This window comes from Rhinopithecus roxellana, chromosome 18 (assembly GCF_007565055.1).
Source record: "Rhinopithecus roxellana isolate Shanxi Qingling chromosome 18, ASM756505v1, whole genome shotgun sequence".
Taxonomy (NCBI): Eukaryota; Metazoa; Chordata; class Mammalia; order Primates; family Cercopithecidae; genus Rhinopithecus; species Rhinopithecus roxellana.
The window spans coordinates 9,917,329-9,934,804 of record NC_044566.1 but is presented as its reverse complement, the minus strand read 5'-3'; positions in this window follow the sequence as shown (position 1 = coordinate 9,934,804).

Below are 17,476 nucleotides of genomic sequence, written 5' to 3'. Positions count from 1 at the left end.
AGGCCCAATGCACAGGGCTCAAGACAGGCATATTTAGACACCCTCCTTTGAACTCAAAAGGGTTTCCCAGGGCAGGCCTCCTGTTTTGGGCCATGGCTGTTGCTGGGTTGGCCAGGTGTAATCCAACCTTAGGCTTTTTGCCCACAGTGCTGGAAGCAGGGAAGAAAAGTGAAGAGAGCAGAAAGCAGGTTCAGAACAAAGCTCTTCTCAAATTTCAGATGACTTGCTAAGGAGATTTTAGGCTCCCAGGGGCAGAATGCTTTGCATATAGACAACTTGCAAATGAGCAGTCTGTTCGACTAGACAGGGTGCTACAGTTCTGCTTAAAAAAAAGTGCCAATGCATTTCTAATTTTCACAATGTTTTTACATACATTTGCACATTAGGCTCGAGAGGTTTTATATTCAAGTATTGCAATGATTCACAATTAATTAGTACCCTTAACTTCAGCTATATTCAAATCCAGACACTGAAAGTATCTAAATGTATAAAAAGAATTCTCTGTAATTGCAATACGGAATTGGGAACAGATGCCACCTGAGAGGGGCAAGTCAGGAGGTTGGAGCTTCATTTTCAGTGTCATCCTTCTCAGTCTTGTCTGCTATATTTTGTCACATCATGGGCTCACATGCAGGCCACCCTCAGGAAACCAGGAGCCGATTCCTGCTTCTGGTCACCTGGGTGCAGACATGGGAATTGTGGTTTAATTTGACATCTGAGACTTCCCTTTGGTTCCTGTGTGTCAATTTGAGGAGGCCAGGGTTTAATAGCTTTCTAGCATGTTTGCCCTGAAGTTCACGTGATAAAAGATGAGCTTCCTATCTTCTATTGTGTTTCATCAGAAATGGCTCTATTCAGATCAGTGATCCTCTGGGATCTGAGTGATTGTGTTAAGTACTTTCCTGTGACTGAAGTTATCTCCCTCTCTCTCCTCTCTAGTTCCTTCCTACAGATTGATCTTTTATAGAACCTGGAAGTCCCACAATTAGAGCTCTTTGGAGTTACCACTGACCCTCTTTAAGACAAAAAGTACCCTGGGGAGAATGCCCCGTGAATGACTAGCTATTCGTTCTTGAGTCTTTAGAGGAAAAAGGCAGCACAGTATTGAGGAGAAGAAAGTAGGATAGAAGAACCTGGAATCTACTGGATGGAAAAGGTACTAGGCTTGGAATCAGAACTGAGTTCTTGATCTGCTTCTTTTGAAAATACTGTGCAGACTATTCAGGTTTTTAGGAATGAATGCAAATCCTTATTAAATGTCTGTAGCATGGTCCCACCACTTTGGAAAATGATTATAGCTAAATGTCCATATGCCCTCCAACCCAGTCATTCCAGTCCTAGGTTTCAATCTAAAGAAATCTATAAATGAAGTTCCCCAAGAGACATGAACTAGAATGTTCACAGTAACTCCATTCATAATAGTGCCAAACTGGAAACTATCCAAATGTCCAGGATAGGTAGAATAGGTAAATATATTATGGTATATTCACACGATGGACTTCTATATATCAGCTGGATGAGTAATCTACTACCACAAATCTAATGTGGAGTGAAAGAAACCAGAAACTACTGAACACATACAAAAACAGAAAAGTGAATCTATGGTGTTAGAAGTTAGGCTAGTTGTTACCTTGGAAGTATGGAAGATCAGAGACTAGGAAGGGTCGCAAGCACCAATACTTCAATGTAAACAACAAAAACAAAAGTCAACCTGACACATTTGATGAGAAGAGATCGGGGAGCAGTCTGTGCCCAGGTCTAGAGAAGGCAGAAAATGACACTAAACTTGAGCAGAAGTCAGGAGAGAATAAGACTGGGAGCAGAGATGGGAGGAGAAGTTGGGGGATAGGGCTAGGAGGTGTGTAGGTGGATGGCTAGTTCACCTTCATCATTTTGGCAAGGGTTGGCTCTATTCATTATGCTATGTCTCACTCATTTTGTTGTTGTTATCAGTCAATCATTTTCTAAGTATCTGAAAACATTAGTTCTCTGAACCTATAATTAAATACTTTTTGGTTAATCAGTCCTAGATAAACCTCCAAGCAAATCCTCTTCGTAGACAGCAGCTTCTGCATGCTCTCTGGTTCACTAGAAACACGTAATCTTAAAGTAGAAAAGTAATCGATGTATTTTGCTAACAGCGCCTGTTGTCCCTTGCAAGCGTGACAAACATTTTGTTACTCACGTTTTTGTCTTTGCTTTTATAACGTGAATGAATAGCAAATTCTTGTAAATCCACGACCTTGCGACCTTGCGGTGGCTGATTGTATTGCTGCTCTCAGTTAATTGCTTCCTGCTTCTCTGTAACGGGATTCTATAGCCACAGCTGTTGAAATTGGCTTGCAGCGCTTCCCTGTTGAAGGAATAGCCAATTTTTTTTTTGTCTTTTTGTGCAGGGTAGGGGGACAGAGTCGCCCTGTCGTCCCAGATCGGAGTGCAGTGGTGTGATCACAGTTCACTGTAGCCTCCCTTGCCCAGGATCAAGCTGTTCTCCCACCTCACCCGCTCTACTAGTTGGCACCACAGGCATGCATTACTATGCCTGGCTAACTTTTAAATTTTTTGTAAAGATGGGAGTGGGTGGGATGGGGTCAGGGGTTGGGCTGGAGGGAGTCTCACTATGTTGCCCAGAGTGGTCTCAAACCCCTGGGCTCAAGCAATCCTTCCATCTCGGCTTCCTAATGTTCTGGGATTACAGGCATGAGCCACCACACCTGCCCAGAATAGCCAATTGTTAAGCGTTAGTGTTGAGCCATGGGATTGCTTCGGCCAAGTAAGCAATAGTGATAGTGATAAGTATGCTACCTCCAAGCAGAAACTCCTAAAATCACTGTGTGTTTGCACCACATTTTCCCCACTCTTTTGCCTTTGCATGGGAATTGCAAATCCCTGCTAAAAGCTCTTCATTCATCTATTCCTAGAATGAGAAGACACGTGAAGCAGAGCCATGGAAGCCACAGAAACACGAGGTTGTGCTATAAACAACAGGGAGCGTGGGGCCTTTTGTCATATCATATAAAATAGTAAAAACTGACTGTTACTTATCTGCTGTGATTTTCAAGCTAATCAGATCAGCATTTTTTGTGAGTTACTATAATTACACATTAGAGGTTGATTGTGTCCCCACAAAATTCATGAATCGGAAGCCTTAATCCCTGGTACCTCAGAATGTAATAATGTTTGGAGATAGGGTCTTTAAAGTGGTGGTTAAGTTATAATGTGGCCATTAGGGTGGTGTCCTCAGAAAAAGAGGGAATTTGGACATGTTGAGTGACACCGGGAATGCCTGCCAATCTATCTACCTCTGGTGATGCTTTTTGTCTTAAAGTAAATTTTATCAGTTTTAAAAAATATGACTGTACTAGTCTGTTCTCCTGCTGCTAATAAAGATATATCTGAGACTGGATAATTTATAAAGGAAAGAGGTTTAATGGACTCACAGTTCCCCATGGCTGGGGTGTCTCACAATCATGGCATAAGAGCAAGGGATGTCTTACATGGCGGCAGACAAGAAAGCATGTACAGAGGAACTCTCATTTATAAAACCATCAGATCTCATGAGACTTATTCACTATTACGAGAATATTATGGGTGAAACTGCCTGCATGATTCAATAATCTCCACCTGGCACCGCCCTTGACACATGGTGATTATTATAATTCAAAGTGAGATTTGGGTGGGGACACAGGGCCAAACCATATCAATGACTACAGCAGATTTCTCCTTGTCATGCTTGTGTGGCATGTCTTTTTGTATCCTTTCGTTTGTAATCTTTCTTTTTCTTTAAATTAAGATGTTTTTTTTTAAATAGCAATGCAGAGTTTGTTTATTCTGAAAATTCCTTTCACTTACATTTAATATGATGTATTCTATATCTGGGTTTAAATCTTTAGTTTTACCAAATACTTTCTATTTGAATATATATTTTATATTCCCTTTTTCTTTCTTGCCTTGTTTTTAATTTATTATTTTCTATTATTGCGTTTGTCTTATGTGTTAGATTGGGAGTTTTAAACAGTGTTGCTATTATTATTTTAGTGGTGGCATTAGACATTACACCATGCCTCCTTTCGTTTTCAAGCCATTGTTTTTGTATTTTTGTCTCATTCTCAGCTAATGTAAGAACCCTTATGGACACATGTCATTGAAGCTGTGAATTTTATGTCTCTCTAGCTTAAATTAAGAAAAAGACCCATTATTTTCATTTACAAGTTAATATTCATTACATTTATCCAAATACTTCTTATTTTGTTGCTCCTCATTTTTTTTTTTTTCATTTCTGAACAACTGTCTGATTTTTTCTTCCTGAAGACAACACTTAGCATTTTCTTTAGGGAGGGGCTTCTAGCAGCAATTGTTTTTTCAGTTATGATTTGCTATCTCCATTCTTGCAGGATATTTTAACTAAGTATGAAATTATATTTTAGGAGTGATTTACCTTCAGCACTTTGAAGTTATAACTACATTTTATTCTGAATTCCATTGTGTCTATTGAGTGATTATCTATAAGGCTTATTGTTGTTCCTTTGAAAGTAACTTATCCTTTTTCTCCCTTCTGGCTGATTTTAATATTTTCTCTTTGTCTTTGTTTTTCAGCATTTTATACAATATACTTACATATACTTTTTTTTATTTATCTTGCCTGAGCTTCATAATGATTTTAAATATATTACTAAACATCTTGTCTCAATTTTGGCAAGTTGTCAGTCACCATCTTAGCAAACATTACTTCTTTTTTTTCTCAGACACAAATTGCCCATACTTTAGGCTTTCTCAGTGTGCCTTCTGAGTTGCTCACTCTTTCTTTTATATCATCTATAATATTTTTTCCATCCTTTTTTTTGAACCTATTCTTCTGGTCTATATCAGTTCACCAATTCTCTCTTCATTCAACTGTGTTTATTCTGCTGCTAAGCTGATCTATATGTTTCTAATTTCAATTATTGTACCTTTTATTTTCAGTTTTTTAAGTTATCTAGTTCTATGATGAGAATTTTGTTTGTGACATTCTTGAACACAGTAAGCAGACTTCCTTAAAAACATAGACTCTCTAGTATCTGGAACCACTATGGATCTGATTCCATTGCCTTTTTTCTTTTTTTTTTTTCATACTGGGTTTCATTTATGTTGGCCTGTCTCCTTGAGGATTTAAAAAAGTTATGTACCAGACTCCAATCACTGTCTTCTATTCTTAAAACATTGTCAGCTGTGCAGCTAATTCTCTCTATTGTCTCTTCTAGTATTCCAAGAACAATCCTTTGGGAAAAATGGCCTCCGCCATTTGTTTAACCTCCTTGGATCTCTATTTCCTATCTTATTAGCTATCTGTTATCTTCAAGAAGATTATTTTTAAGGTTTTTACACCTATTTTCGTCTCATGAAAATGTTGGTCAAAAATGCTTACTCTGCTTTAGCTTGGGTACTTTTATTTTGAAGAATTATCAAATGTTTGTCTTTAGTGTTACTTTCCTTTTGTCTTTTTATTGATTGACATTCATATGTGAATTTATTTCTGTCAATGAGTTAGTCAGTCAGAATTTGCAATTAATGTGGAAGCTTTATTTTGAGAAAAATGTGGTATTAAGTCATACTAGTAAGCACCATCTTAAACCTTACCATATAGTTTATTGCTGGCTGCTGTCTGTCTTTGATCCTTACCATTGTATTTTGTTTTATGCTCAAATAGTCACTAAACATTGTAGGTATGACTGTACTTAGAATTTATTTTAGTTTATTCCCCTTACTTGATAGAAGTGGGGGTTACTATTGCATATCTTGAGGAATATTCTATTTCTTCTTCTCAAACTACCCTTTTCTCATCTTCAAAGATAATCTCTTTCACGAAGCCTGATTTCAACCAGCCAATTGACAGGAAAGAGGGGCCAGGGATGGAAACTTCTCATTCTTATTATAAGCTGATAGTTTAATCTTCATACTATGTGGTCTTTCAGTAAACTTGCCTTTAAAATATGTTGATATATACAAACTACCACAAGAAAACTTAATTCCCAGGGTTCTAAGAAGAGACATTAGAGGTGTAAAGAGGAATATGATATGTAACTAAATGCAATAAAGAACAGACTTTTTAATTTTTATACATCGATTATACTAAATATTGTCACTATTGACAATTCCTTTGGTATTTGGGACATATTGATTGAACTTAATTATGGAATGAGTGAAGCTGATGACACTATGTGGGAAAGCCTTGTTTAAAAACATCTGAGGCCTTGTCTCTACTAAAAATACAAAAATTAGCCGGGTGTGGTGGCACGCATCTGTAGTCCCAGCTACTCAGGAAGCTGAAGCAGGAGAGTTTCTTGAGGCTGGGGGACAGAGGTTGCAGTGAGCTGAGATCGTGCCACTGCACTCCAGCCTGAGTGACAGAGTGATACTCTGTCTCAAAAAACAAACAAACAAAAATCTGAGTTCTGGTAAAATGTATATTTTGAAAAATAAATGGGTGTCAATTCCCATCAAGCATCATAAGGCCCCACAATTTACTCACATATGGGCTTGATTTTCCTGTGGCATATCTCATTTTCATAAAAAGAAAATCTTATTGATTTGGAAGTTATTAATCAGAACACCCTTCTCTGTTACTGAGTGCTGAAAAGGAAGAGCAGAGCTTCTCAAATGTGGTCGGAACTCCAAAAATCTCCACTACATCTTGAGGAATACTGCTCTGGAATTTTGGACTGTCTGCAAGGTTGCTGCAGCCCCAATAAATGTTTAAAAATTTAACTACAATTTGTTCCATTTGTTTCATTGAAGGTTTTCTTAACATTGGATAATTACTGAAGAGAACATTTTGAATTTTTGCTGCATGTGTGGTAGAATAATTCTTTGAATATTATTATTATTATTATTGCTGTAAGAATTTCTTTTTATTCCAAGGAGTTCAGTCACTTTTTGGGTTTCTATCACTCAGGAGGTTGTAGACGGATTGCATAGCTAATCAGGAACCAGGATAGGGCCTCCTTATGTCTTAGCTTCTGGTTTGCTGGTGCAGAGTGGTTGGAGTCTATCAACTTTCCAATGACTGGTTCCTTAAATCAACTCACAAGACAGTGATATTTGAACCAAAATGCCAAATAATTATTAATTGCAATGGGGAAAATTTATTTCTGGTGGTTCTATTCACATACCTCCTTTACAGTCTCAGGGTACCTTAGGGCTACTCAGAATTTTGCTTGCTAAAAAGAACGAAGGGAGAAAGATAATCTTAACATCTGTTTTTTTTCCAGGCTATGTAAAATCCAGAGAGCTCTCCCTGCCTTCCAGATTTCCCAACTCTAGTGAGTTTCAGAGAGAACAGCATTTCTGTCCCCAATTCAGTCTTGCTTTCTTCTGAATATTTGATAAAGAGACAGGAATTTCTTTGATTTGTACTTGCCTTTATTTGACCTCTGCTGAACATTGCCTTGATGTTTACACATTATTTTTTCAGAATAATAATCCCATTGAACATTTTCTGGATAATTAGTTAAGTTTTTTCTCGGCTAGTCTGTTCTCCTGCTGCTAATAAAGACAAACCTGAGACTGAGTAATTTATAAAGGAAAGAGGTTTAATTGACTCACAGTTCCACACGACTGGGGAGGCCTCACAATCATGGTGGAAGAGCAAGGGATGTCTTACATAGTGGCAGGCAAGAAAGAGCTTGTGCAGGGGAACTTCTCTTTTTAAAACCATCAAATCTTGTGAGACTTATTTGCTATCATGAGAACAGCATGGGAAAGACTTATCCCCATGATTCAGTTACCTCCCACCAGGTCCCTCTCACAACACGTGGCAACTATGGAAGCTACAATTCAAGATGAGATTTGGGTGGGGACACAGCCAAACCATATCACAGGCTCTGCTTTTAGAGAATTTTACCTAAAAACATTGCCTTTCTGAAGACTTTTGCAATAAATTATCTTTTCCTTGACATGTTTATTTTACGAATTTAATTTGCAGAAGATAACCATCTTAGCTATTTGATGGGCATTATCTAGTTTATAAAATATGTTCATAAGTTAATATACACAAACATATTTACATGTTTCATATCAAGTCTCTCAAAATAATTCTTTTTACCCCTAAAAACATCTGAACTTTTTCTCAGATAAAGAAAGGAAGAACATCATTCCTTCAAAATAAAAATTGCATTTGTGTAGTTGGGAACCTTTCTTGAATGATATCTTGAAACTAAAATGGGAAATAATTACTAAAAGGAATCAACATATATTTCCTGTCCAAATGTAGTAAGTAAAGAATGATTGCACTGTGTCTCATCTTTGGAGCAATGTGTGAAAGGTGGTACAGAAAGGCTTGGTTTGGTCCCAGCAATAGTGTGAATCTGTGTAGGAGAAGCCAGTGGCAGGTTGTCCCCAGGTGTCCCTGGATTGATTTAATAGCCTCTACTGGGAAGCAAGAATTGGAAGAACAGGCAATTGAAAAGAATAAGTAGCGATATGGTTAAATAACAAGTCTTGAGGTCCTCAAAAAATGAAAAATGGAATTATCATATGATCCAGCATTCCCACTTGTGGGTATATATCCAAAAGGACTGAAAACAATATCTCAAAGAGTTATTTGCACATTTATGTTCTATTGCACAATTGTTCACAATAGCCAAGAGGTGGGAACAACTTAAATAAACATGGACAGATGGATGGCTGACAAGATGTGTTGTATATATGGAATATTATGGAGCCTTGAAACAGAAGGAAGTCCCGTCATATGCTACAGCATGGATGAACCTTGAAAATATTCTGCTAAATGAAAAAAGCCAGTCACAAAAAGACAAATACTGCCTAATTCCACTTACAGGAGATATCTAGAGTAGTCAGACTCTTAGAAACAGAAAGTAGAAAAGTGGTCACCAGGGGCTATGGGAGGGGAAAATGGGGAGTTGTTGTTCAGTGGGCACAGAGTTTTGGTTTTACAGGATGGAAAGTTCTAGAGATCGGTTGCACAACAATGTGAATATGGTTAATACTATGTACTTAAAAATGGTTAAGATTGCAACTTTTATGTTACTTATTTTTTCAACCACAATTTAAGCATGAAAGGATAGTCTTGGATCATATGGCTTTTTCTCAGCTTCAGACCAATACCAGGACACTTGCTACCTCCATCAGAGCTTTGCACTGTCCCACAGACTTTCACACTTTTCCTGGCCTTGCTTTCATTGCACATGAATTTTCCTGTCCATGGTTCTTGGTTCACCCAGTGGTGCTTCCTCAAGCACCCACACTCTCCAAGGGTTAGGAGGCAAAGTGCTGAGAGGTTCAGAGGCAGACAAAAGCACTGCTTGTTGTGGGAGAGGGGGAAAATAGTTGCTTTCAAAGTCCTTCCTGATCTTGGCCTCATTTTTTTGTTCTTTACCAATAAGTCCCAGGGATAATGTTTGGGTGGACACAGAGTCTGTGAACTCCTAGGAGATACTGTACAAGCACCTAGGCTCAGGTTTCTGGAGGAGATGATATAGAGTGTATGAGAGTGGGGTGGGTGAACTAGTTAAACTTTAAAGTTCTTTCAACCTCTGAGATTCCTTTATTCCTTCCCAATCTTTTTGTCTTTTATTGTTATAAACACAGGCTTTTGTGATGTGTTTATTCAAGATGTGTTTATTCAAGATGACATTTTATATTTTTCTAAATGTCGCTCTCCTATCAATTATATATATAATTCACATTAGTTTCTATATGGGACAATTTATGCAAAATAAGAGGGCTTTGTATGGTTTTGAGATTCTGAAACTTTTGATTTATATAAGATATTACACAGAATTTTCTACAATAACTTCCCACTTCTGCATTATTTTCTGACTTTGAAAGTGAAGGAGGCCATAAACTATATTTTACAGTTAACAGACCTTTAAAAAATATCAATAGAGTCTTAGCTTTGGTATCAGTATGCCATCTAGGGACAAACAGGTCTGTCCTGACAATTTTATTTATTTTACTTATCTTAACACATAATTTATTATCAAAGATTCCACGAAGCTAGCCTTCTCCTAATACAATGCATTAATCGAAGTGGGACATAAACACTGAGGCCAAACCACAACCACCTGCTCTATTCAAAGCAGGACAATTATTTCCTGAAGATGAAAGTCTCTTTATGAGTGCTGTCAATTCTTCATCTTTTTCCATAGTAAAAATGCTTTTTAACTGGTTCCTATTGGTATTCCAGGTAGCTAACATTTAAATCATGACTTATTTGTGAGAAATCCCATCTATCAAGAAGTGGGAAAAGGCAGTACTGTGTTGAGAGAAAGGGGACTTGTAGTGCATCCAAATTAATCTGTTTATGTTTTAAGTATCCTCATTCTATACACATGGAAAATGGATATTTTTAACATTCATCAGTAGCTTCACACAGAACACATTTTGGAAGTCCCTTAGACTTTATGACATTCAGGATACTTAAATTTGAATTTTCATAGATCAGGCAATAAATTAACAACCCTCAATACCTAGGACTTCTCTCTCTCCTGTGTTACATTTCCTTAACATTTCTTAGTGAATGTTTATGAATGTTTTGATTTATTTTAACTCCGTAGTGACCAACTTTAAGTTAAACAGTCACTTGTAAAAGGTTTCATGACTCTACTTTCCCAGTGACATCAGAATTGCTATTGTCTGTACTATGCCGTATGGGTGAGTATGGAGCTGACCCTTGGAATCAGACATTAGACTGCAGCACAGACCAGAATGATTTGCACTGGCTGCAATGAAGGAGAATGCAATGAACAAACAAATGTTTTCGTTATGTTAGATGGCACAGTTTTGGCTTCCTTCTTAACATTTCTTCCTTTTGAAGTAGAGAGGAGTCTATCTGGTTCATTTGCGGATCATCAGAAATATAGTAAGGATAGCTCTTTTAAAATATAAAATTAAAAAGGAAGCTATTAAGTGCCTACAGAAAATTCCAGAAGCTTATTAGTTTTAATTTTTAAAGTCACCTCTGTTACTTACTACAGAGTGGCAACAGAACATTCTGGAGCCAGACCGCTGGGTCTGAATCTCAGCCCCTCCTTTCCTACTCATCTGACCTGGGGCAAATTAACGGAAGCATTTTGTGTCTTTGTTTCCTCTTTAGTAAAATGGGTTATAAATAGTACCTAGTTCATGATGACAGCATGAGGATTAAATGACTGTTCAAAGAACATGGAGCAAAGCTTGTCACATTTAGCTTATTGGAAAAGGCAGTTTCTTACTTTGATTAAAGAGAAACAAACCAAACCCAATCCTGCGGTTAGCTTTCTAATAACTCCAGTGAAGGGGAAGTGAATGGAAAAAGCCCTTCATTATATGAAAACAAATAAATATTAAGTTCCTACCATAAGCAAAGTAGTACGCTAGGGAGAGGCTTAGAAGTGAAAGGTATAGCTCCAAGTGCCGAAGTGTGATGCAGTTAGACAGGAGACAAGAGGCAGAGGCTCACTGAGGGTCTCCCATGGTGCACCTCTCTCATAGCTCTTGTTACCCTGTGTCATTCTTGCTGGTTTCAAGGGTACCCTCTGCCTTCTAACAACAGGATCTTTGTTTTAGCCTTAATGCCTAACAGGTCCTGGAGGACATTAAATGTTCAACCCATATTTGTTGATTGAATGAATAAATGCATGAATCCTTTTGAAATAAAATGGCTATGAAACTATTCACTAAAGAAATGAGATTTGACATGGACTTTGAATGATGGAAGAATTTACATGAGCGTTGCCAGATCAAATGCAGGATGTCCAGTTAAATAAGAATTTCAGATAAACATCAAATATTTTTTTCAGTGTGAATATGTTTCATGCAATATTTGGGACATACTTATACTAAAAATGATTCACTGTTTACATTTCAGACAATCTTTTTTTTGTATAAGTATATACAAAATATTGCATGGAATATACTTTTACTAAAATTTATTCATTTTTTTCTGAAATTCAAACTTCGTTTGATGTCCTGTATTTTTATTTGCTAAATCTTGCAACCCCAATAACAGAAATAGGGGAATAGAAGGAGTTTTAATTTAAGGAAATGGCAAGAGAAATAGATGTAGGCATTTTGTTTTTGAGAAAATTGGGTTTTGAGTAGAAATATCTGAACGAAGAATTGGGGTGGGAATAATCCCTGGAATAGTACTCTTTGTTTCCATTTTTTTCTTTTTTTTTTTTTTAACTGTATATTTCTGAGCACCCTCCCCTGACCCTACCTTGATCTTCCTTGATCCTCCAGCATAGATGTTCTGTATAAGGTAAAGAGGAAAGGGTTTCCAAGACATGTAGCCTTTCGGTCATTCAACCTATAAAGTTACCTTAAATGCTACCGCCTGTATAAGAGACAGGTACATGACTGTGTGTTTAGGAAAACAGTGACTCACAATAAGCATACATTTAGACATTTCAAACAGATTTATTGTAGCTCTTTAATGTAAATAGAAACTGACCATATTGTTTTCTTTAGATAGACTCAACCCTGGATTTTGACAGGTGCTTGGGTAAGTTAGCTGAAAGCCTTCCCTTTGCTCTTTCGATGTTCTTATTATGAAAGACAGCCTGGGCTAACTCTCCCAATATGAGTGTCCCTTTTTCTTTTTTCTTTCCTTCTTTCCTTCCTCTCTTCCTTCTTTCTATTTCTCTTTCTTTTTACTAATTCCGTGATTCAGTACCTTTTAAAAAAAATCTGGAAACAAACAAACAAACTGTATTGGGAGTTTTTATGCTTATTATATTGTATTAAATACCTAGTGTTCATCATAATTCGCTGGGCTGTGAGAGCCTTATAAATATCTAATAAATAAAAACAACATATTCTTCCAGGTGCTCCTGTTGAAAAACAAGACAAAACATTTGACCTATCGCTTAAATTAACACTCTTTTCCGTAAACTACTTAAAATATTGACTATAAAGACATAGGACCCAATTGTGCTCATTAACAGTAAATCTTCTCATCTTTTCCACCTTTCAACTTTTAGACTTTAAGGCATTTAAAAGGCATGGATCCAGAAAGGCAAAACCACAGAGACCAAGCAGCAAAATGAAAGGAAGATAAAAAGATATTTATTTTCTATCAGCATTCATAACTTTTTATTATTCAACCTAATTTCATTCTTCTGCATATGTGAAGTGAATTGTTTATAATGAGAAAAGGGAAAGAATACTGAATTTCATGGGATGAAAGACTCTTTTAAAGATAAACCAAAGGGCAATTGAGAAGTATGGTCCCAAAGAATAATAATAGAATCTTCCCTTTTAAACTTTATTTTATTTCAGTGACTCCATGGCCTGGTGCATTATGCGGTCACCTGAGAATGTGAAGTACTGGTGGGCTTTCATCTGGAAACATTAAATAAAATGCCTGGTTCTCTCTTCTCTCTCTCTCTCTCTTTCTGGCTTTCAGTATATAGACACAGCTATGGAAAATATTGTTCACTGCCAGTAACAGGAACAGAAGGGAAAAATAAATGTTATGTTGATATAATTACTAATATTTGCAAAATAAAACAAATTTAAATAAATATAAGGTGAATATAGGATATTTCTCCATGATACAGTATTCAATTCAATTTGAAAAATATTTGCTCAGTGCTTTCAGCAGGCCAAGCTCTGTTTTAGGCGTCGGAGGAAATGTAATGATACAGTCTTTATGCTCAGGCTGATTATGGTTTGATGGTGGCAAGGAAAAAATTCAATATACAAGTGATTATCATATAGAACAGAATGTAGTAAGAGCCTAAGGAGGGCTATACCCACAGCACCAAGACATGCTTGATGCAGACGAGATTACATCTTGTTGTGAGAGCAGGAGGATAGGGTGATTGTGGTCAGGAAGGAAATAAAATTTGAAATGGAAATTGACTGGGGGAGAAATGGGAGAATAAGTTTCTGGTGGAAATAAAGTTGCAAATCATTAAAAGGATTGCTGAAAAAGATCTGGCCCTGCTGGAGAGTATGGTGTTTGTAGGCAATGCAAGGAGATCAGGCTAGAAAGTGAGGTTGGGGCTAAACTTCTGAAGGGCTTTGAGTGCCAGAATCCGTCTTTTCTACCTAATGTGGCTGGCTGTAAGAAACCATTGAAGATCAGAGTGCAATAATCCGATTAATTTGGCATCCATTTGAAAAGTGCTGTGGATCAGAAGGAATTTGCCAGTAAGAACAAGAAAGACTTGGAAGCAATTTAGAATCCATGTGAGAGGTGATAAGACTCTAAAGAAAGTTGGTGGCAGTAACGGGGGATCTGAGGAGAGCCGAGATTGTCAGTTGGGTTCTAGCCTGCTTCTGTGTTTCAAAGAGGCTTGGTTGGACCAAATCAATCAGCTCCCTGCTACTTCTGGAATTAGATGTGTCTCACTTTCCTTCCTAAGTCCTGGGCTTTCTAGGCTTGCCCAGGAATAGGGAACGGGGGATAGCATGTGCAAAGGTTGCTATCTAGTTTATGGCAAATTTTCTTTCCACTTGAGAGTCACGAAAGCAACGTTTAAAAATGTTATTTATCACTCTTTAAACCACAAACTGATGGAAGAAAGGGTGAGCTGAAACAAGCTCCAAAAGTGCACTTATACTGATTTACCCAGTGCTTGCTCAAGATGCTGTTTTCCAGTTCATGCACTTGAGCAGCTCCCTCTCACTGCACAGGTGCTTGTTTCTCAGTGTTCAGTTACCTTGGGAAGGGTGTTGGGAGGAAGGCACTGGAGGACAGGTATTGCATCTTTACTCAAGACAGCCAGGAAAGATTGGAGCCAGAAGACAAATACAAAGCCTGCCTACTTAAAAGAGAGAAAGTCTGAAGTCAAAAGTCAGCTTGTGATGAGAACAATGTTGATGAAAAAGGATTGAATAAGATAAAAATGCCTAGGATTGGGATACCTGGAACATGGTCCCGTTGTGTAGTGGGCCCAATAATAATAGGTAATATTTATTTAATATTCATTGTATAATAGTGAAGTTGCAGATATTGTAACCTGCATTTTTCCCCCTCTCTCTGATGGTGATATTGAATCCGAGAATGGCATGTCTCAGTTCTGTGAAGTTTCAATGCATTCATATTCAGTTCTTCCACCAGCTTTATGAGGTGGGGTCTATTTTATCTGAACTTCATAGGTGAAGAACTTCAGGAGGTAAACTTCACAAGGAGGTGAAGTGACTTGTTCCAGATCACATAGCCTGGAAGTGGTGAAGTTAGAATTTAGCTTATAGAGAAAAATAGGAAAATGAAAATGGAAGGTAAGTAGCCTAGGAAAGTTAAAAAATAGTAAATCCAGTGTTTCAACGGTAAAGTCATGGAAATTTAGGTAAAAATTGCACATGGATATCATCTAGGACTCACTAGAGTAATCTAAATAAATGGTACTTAGCTTAGGTACTTACAACATTAAGATTTGGTCTTCAAAACAGATTTTTTAAAAATTAAAAAATTATATATATTGATTTATTTATTTTTCCAGGCAGAGTCTAGCCATGATGCCCAGGCTGGTCTCAAACTTCTGTCCTGAAACAATCCTCCCAGCTTAGCCTTCCAAAGCATTGGGATTACAGGTCTGAGCCACCACATCCAGCTTTTATTTTTTATATTTTACAAACTGTATCCACAACAATGCTAACATTGGAGTAGGAAGTCTTTGGTGTAAATTTATTTGGCCTTGTTACTTTGTTGGCCTTGTTACTTTCATTGAAATTGTATACAGACATAGACTATAAAGACATATTTTTCATTTTCCCATTCCCACTCTGCTAGACTATGCCTGCAGTTCTGTGACGGGAACAAATGCATTTGTCTTTACAATAAATGGGCTCCAAGCTACTGGGCACTCGTCTGGAAGGACATTCCAGATCTTGGGCACATCAAGTGTGGAGGCCTTTTGCATCTCTCTGAGTCAACAGTCAACCCTGTGAGGGCAAAATCCTCATTAAAGAAATGGATGCTAAATAGAGTGTTAGCCTGGTGACAAAACACCCCTGAGGAGCTATGTGCTGAGCATGGGATGTGGATCCACTGCCTCTCCAGGAATGTAAAGCAGTCCTTGTTGCACTGAGAGAAATAATTGTCAAGTTTGTTAAGTTGTTTTCTTGGTTCTCTGGGAGAAAATGTTGGATTCTCTCCCTGATAAGCCAGATAGATACTTTGAGCCGACTTTCAGGGGGCCAAAAGTGTCAAGGTGAAGTTCCCTACTTCTTGGAGGAAATGCAAAGTAAATTGGAATGTACTATAGTGTTTCATCAACTAGGCAATGGGTAACCATATTTGCTGAATGTATGTTAGTTTAGCAATTGACCTTTTATAGAATAGCTACTTTTGCATGAAGAGATGCCTTCCAGAAGTTGCCATGTCCAGCCCAGCCCTATTACCTCTGTAGAAGCCCATTGTCCTCTTCCCTAGCCTGGAAGTGGATCTACAGGGCAAGCTGGGTGAATTCTTATGATGGAGAATCATCAGGAGAAGTTTCTGGAGACACCAAACTTGCATTTCTCTTTTTCTCCTGAGCAGAGCATTATAAACACCTTCCAAAACCATGATGATCTCTGACTCTTCCCTTGGAGCCTTGCTATCTTTTCCTCTCTGCTTCCTTCTCTCAGTTAAACTTGCCACACTGTTGCCTTCATTGCTGCTGTCCTTCCAGAGTGAGCACAGTTACTGGGAATTCACAGGGACAGCTGGGTTAATAGGGGTGGGGTGAAGGAAATTAATGGTAAATTGGAATCTGCATCCCAGAAATAGAAGGTATTGATGACTCAAAGGTGAGGTTTCTGTGGATTAAATGGACATGATGGATATGAAAATGTTCAAGCAATTTATTATGAATAAGGCTGCTCTCATGGGTCTAGATGTACTATCATCCTGTCCCTTGTGTCCTTGGTTTTGGGATCCTTTTCAGTATGTGCACCATATGAAATTGGTACATGAGTTGAAAACTATTTATTGGCCTAGTTATAAACATAATTTCTTGGTCTAAGGGCATATCACTTATAATTACCATGATACAAAGATTTTCCCACTCTGTATTTATACCTAGAAAATGCATTTCATTCTCATTTGTTTGAGGAATGAATATTCATTTTTAGGTGTACTAAGATCTTTGCTTTTCTTCTTCAGGTTGACCTATTTTGACTCTTCTCTGCTTATTAGCACTTTATAAGCATAGATAGAAGAAATAGAATGAAATAAAACACATTATTTAAGTGTGGTAGATGTTGTAGTAAAGAGAAGAGGGAAGTTTTTTGGAAGATAGGAGACAGTTATTGGCTCATTAATTTCAATTATGTTGTTACTTATTAGCACAAATAATTGACAATTGGCTGTACATAAGAACTTAACAAGAGACCTAAAGATCTTCGATGAGTGGCTATAAGGCTTACCTTTATGTGTGTGCAAAACATTGCTTTTAAATAATAATAATACCTAGAAAGTTGTGTCTGTGGCCAGCAATTAGCATTTGTTTTCAGTTAAAAGTTTAATTGTTTCAATAGCTGAGTGAATGTATCTTGAAGTAGGAAA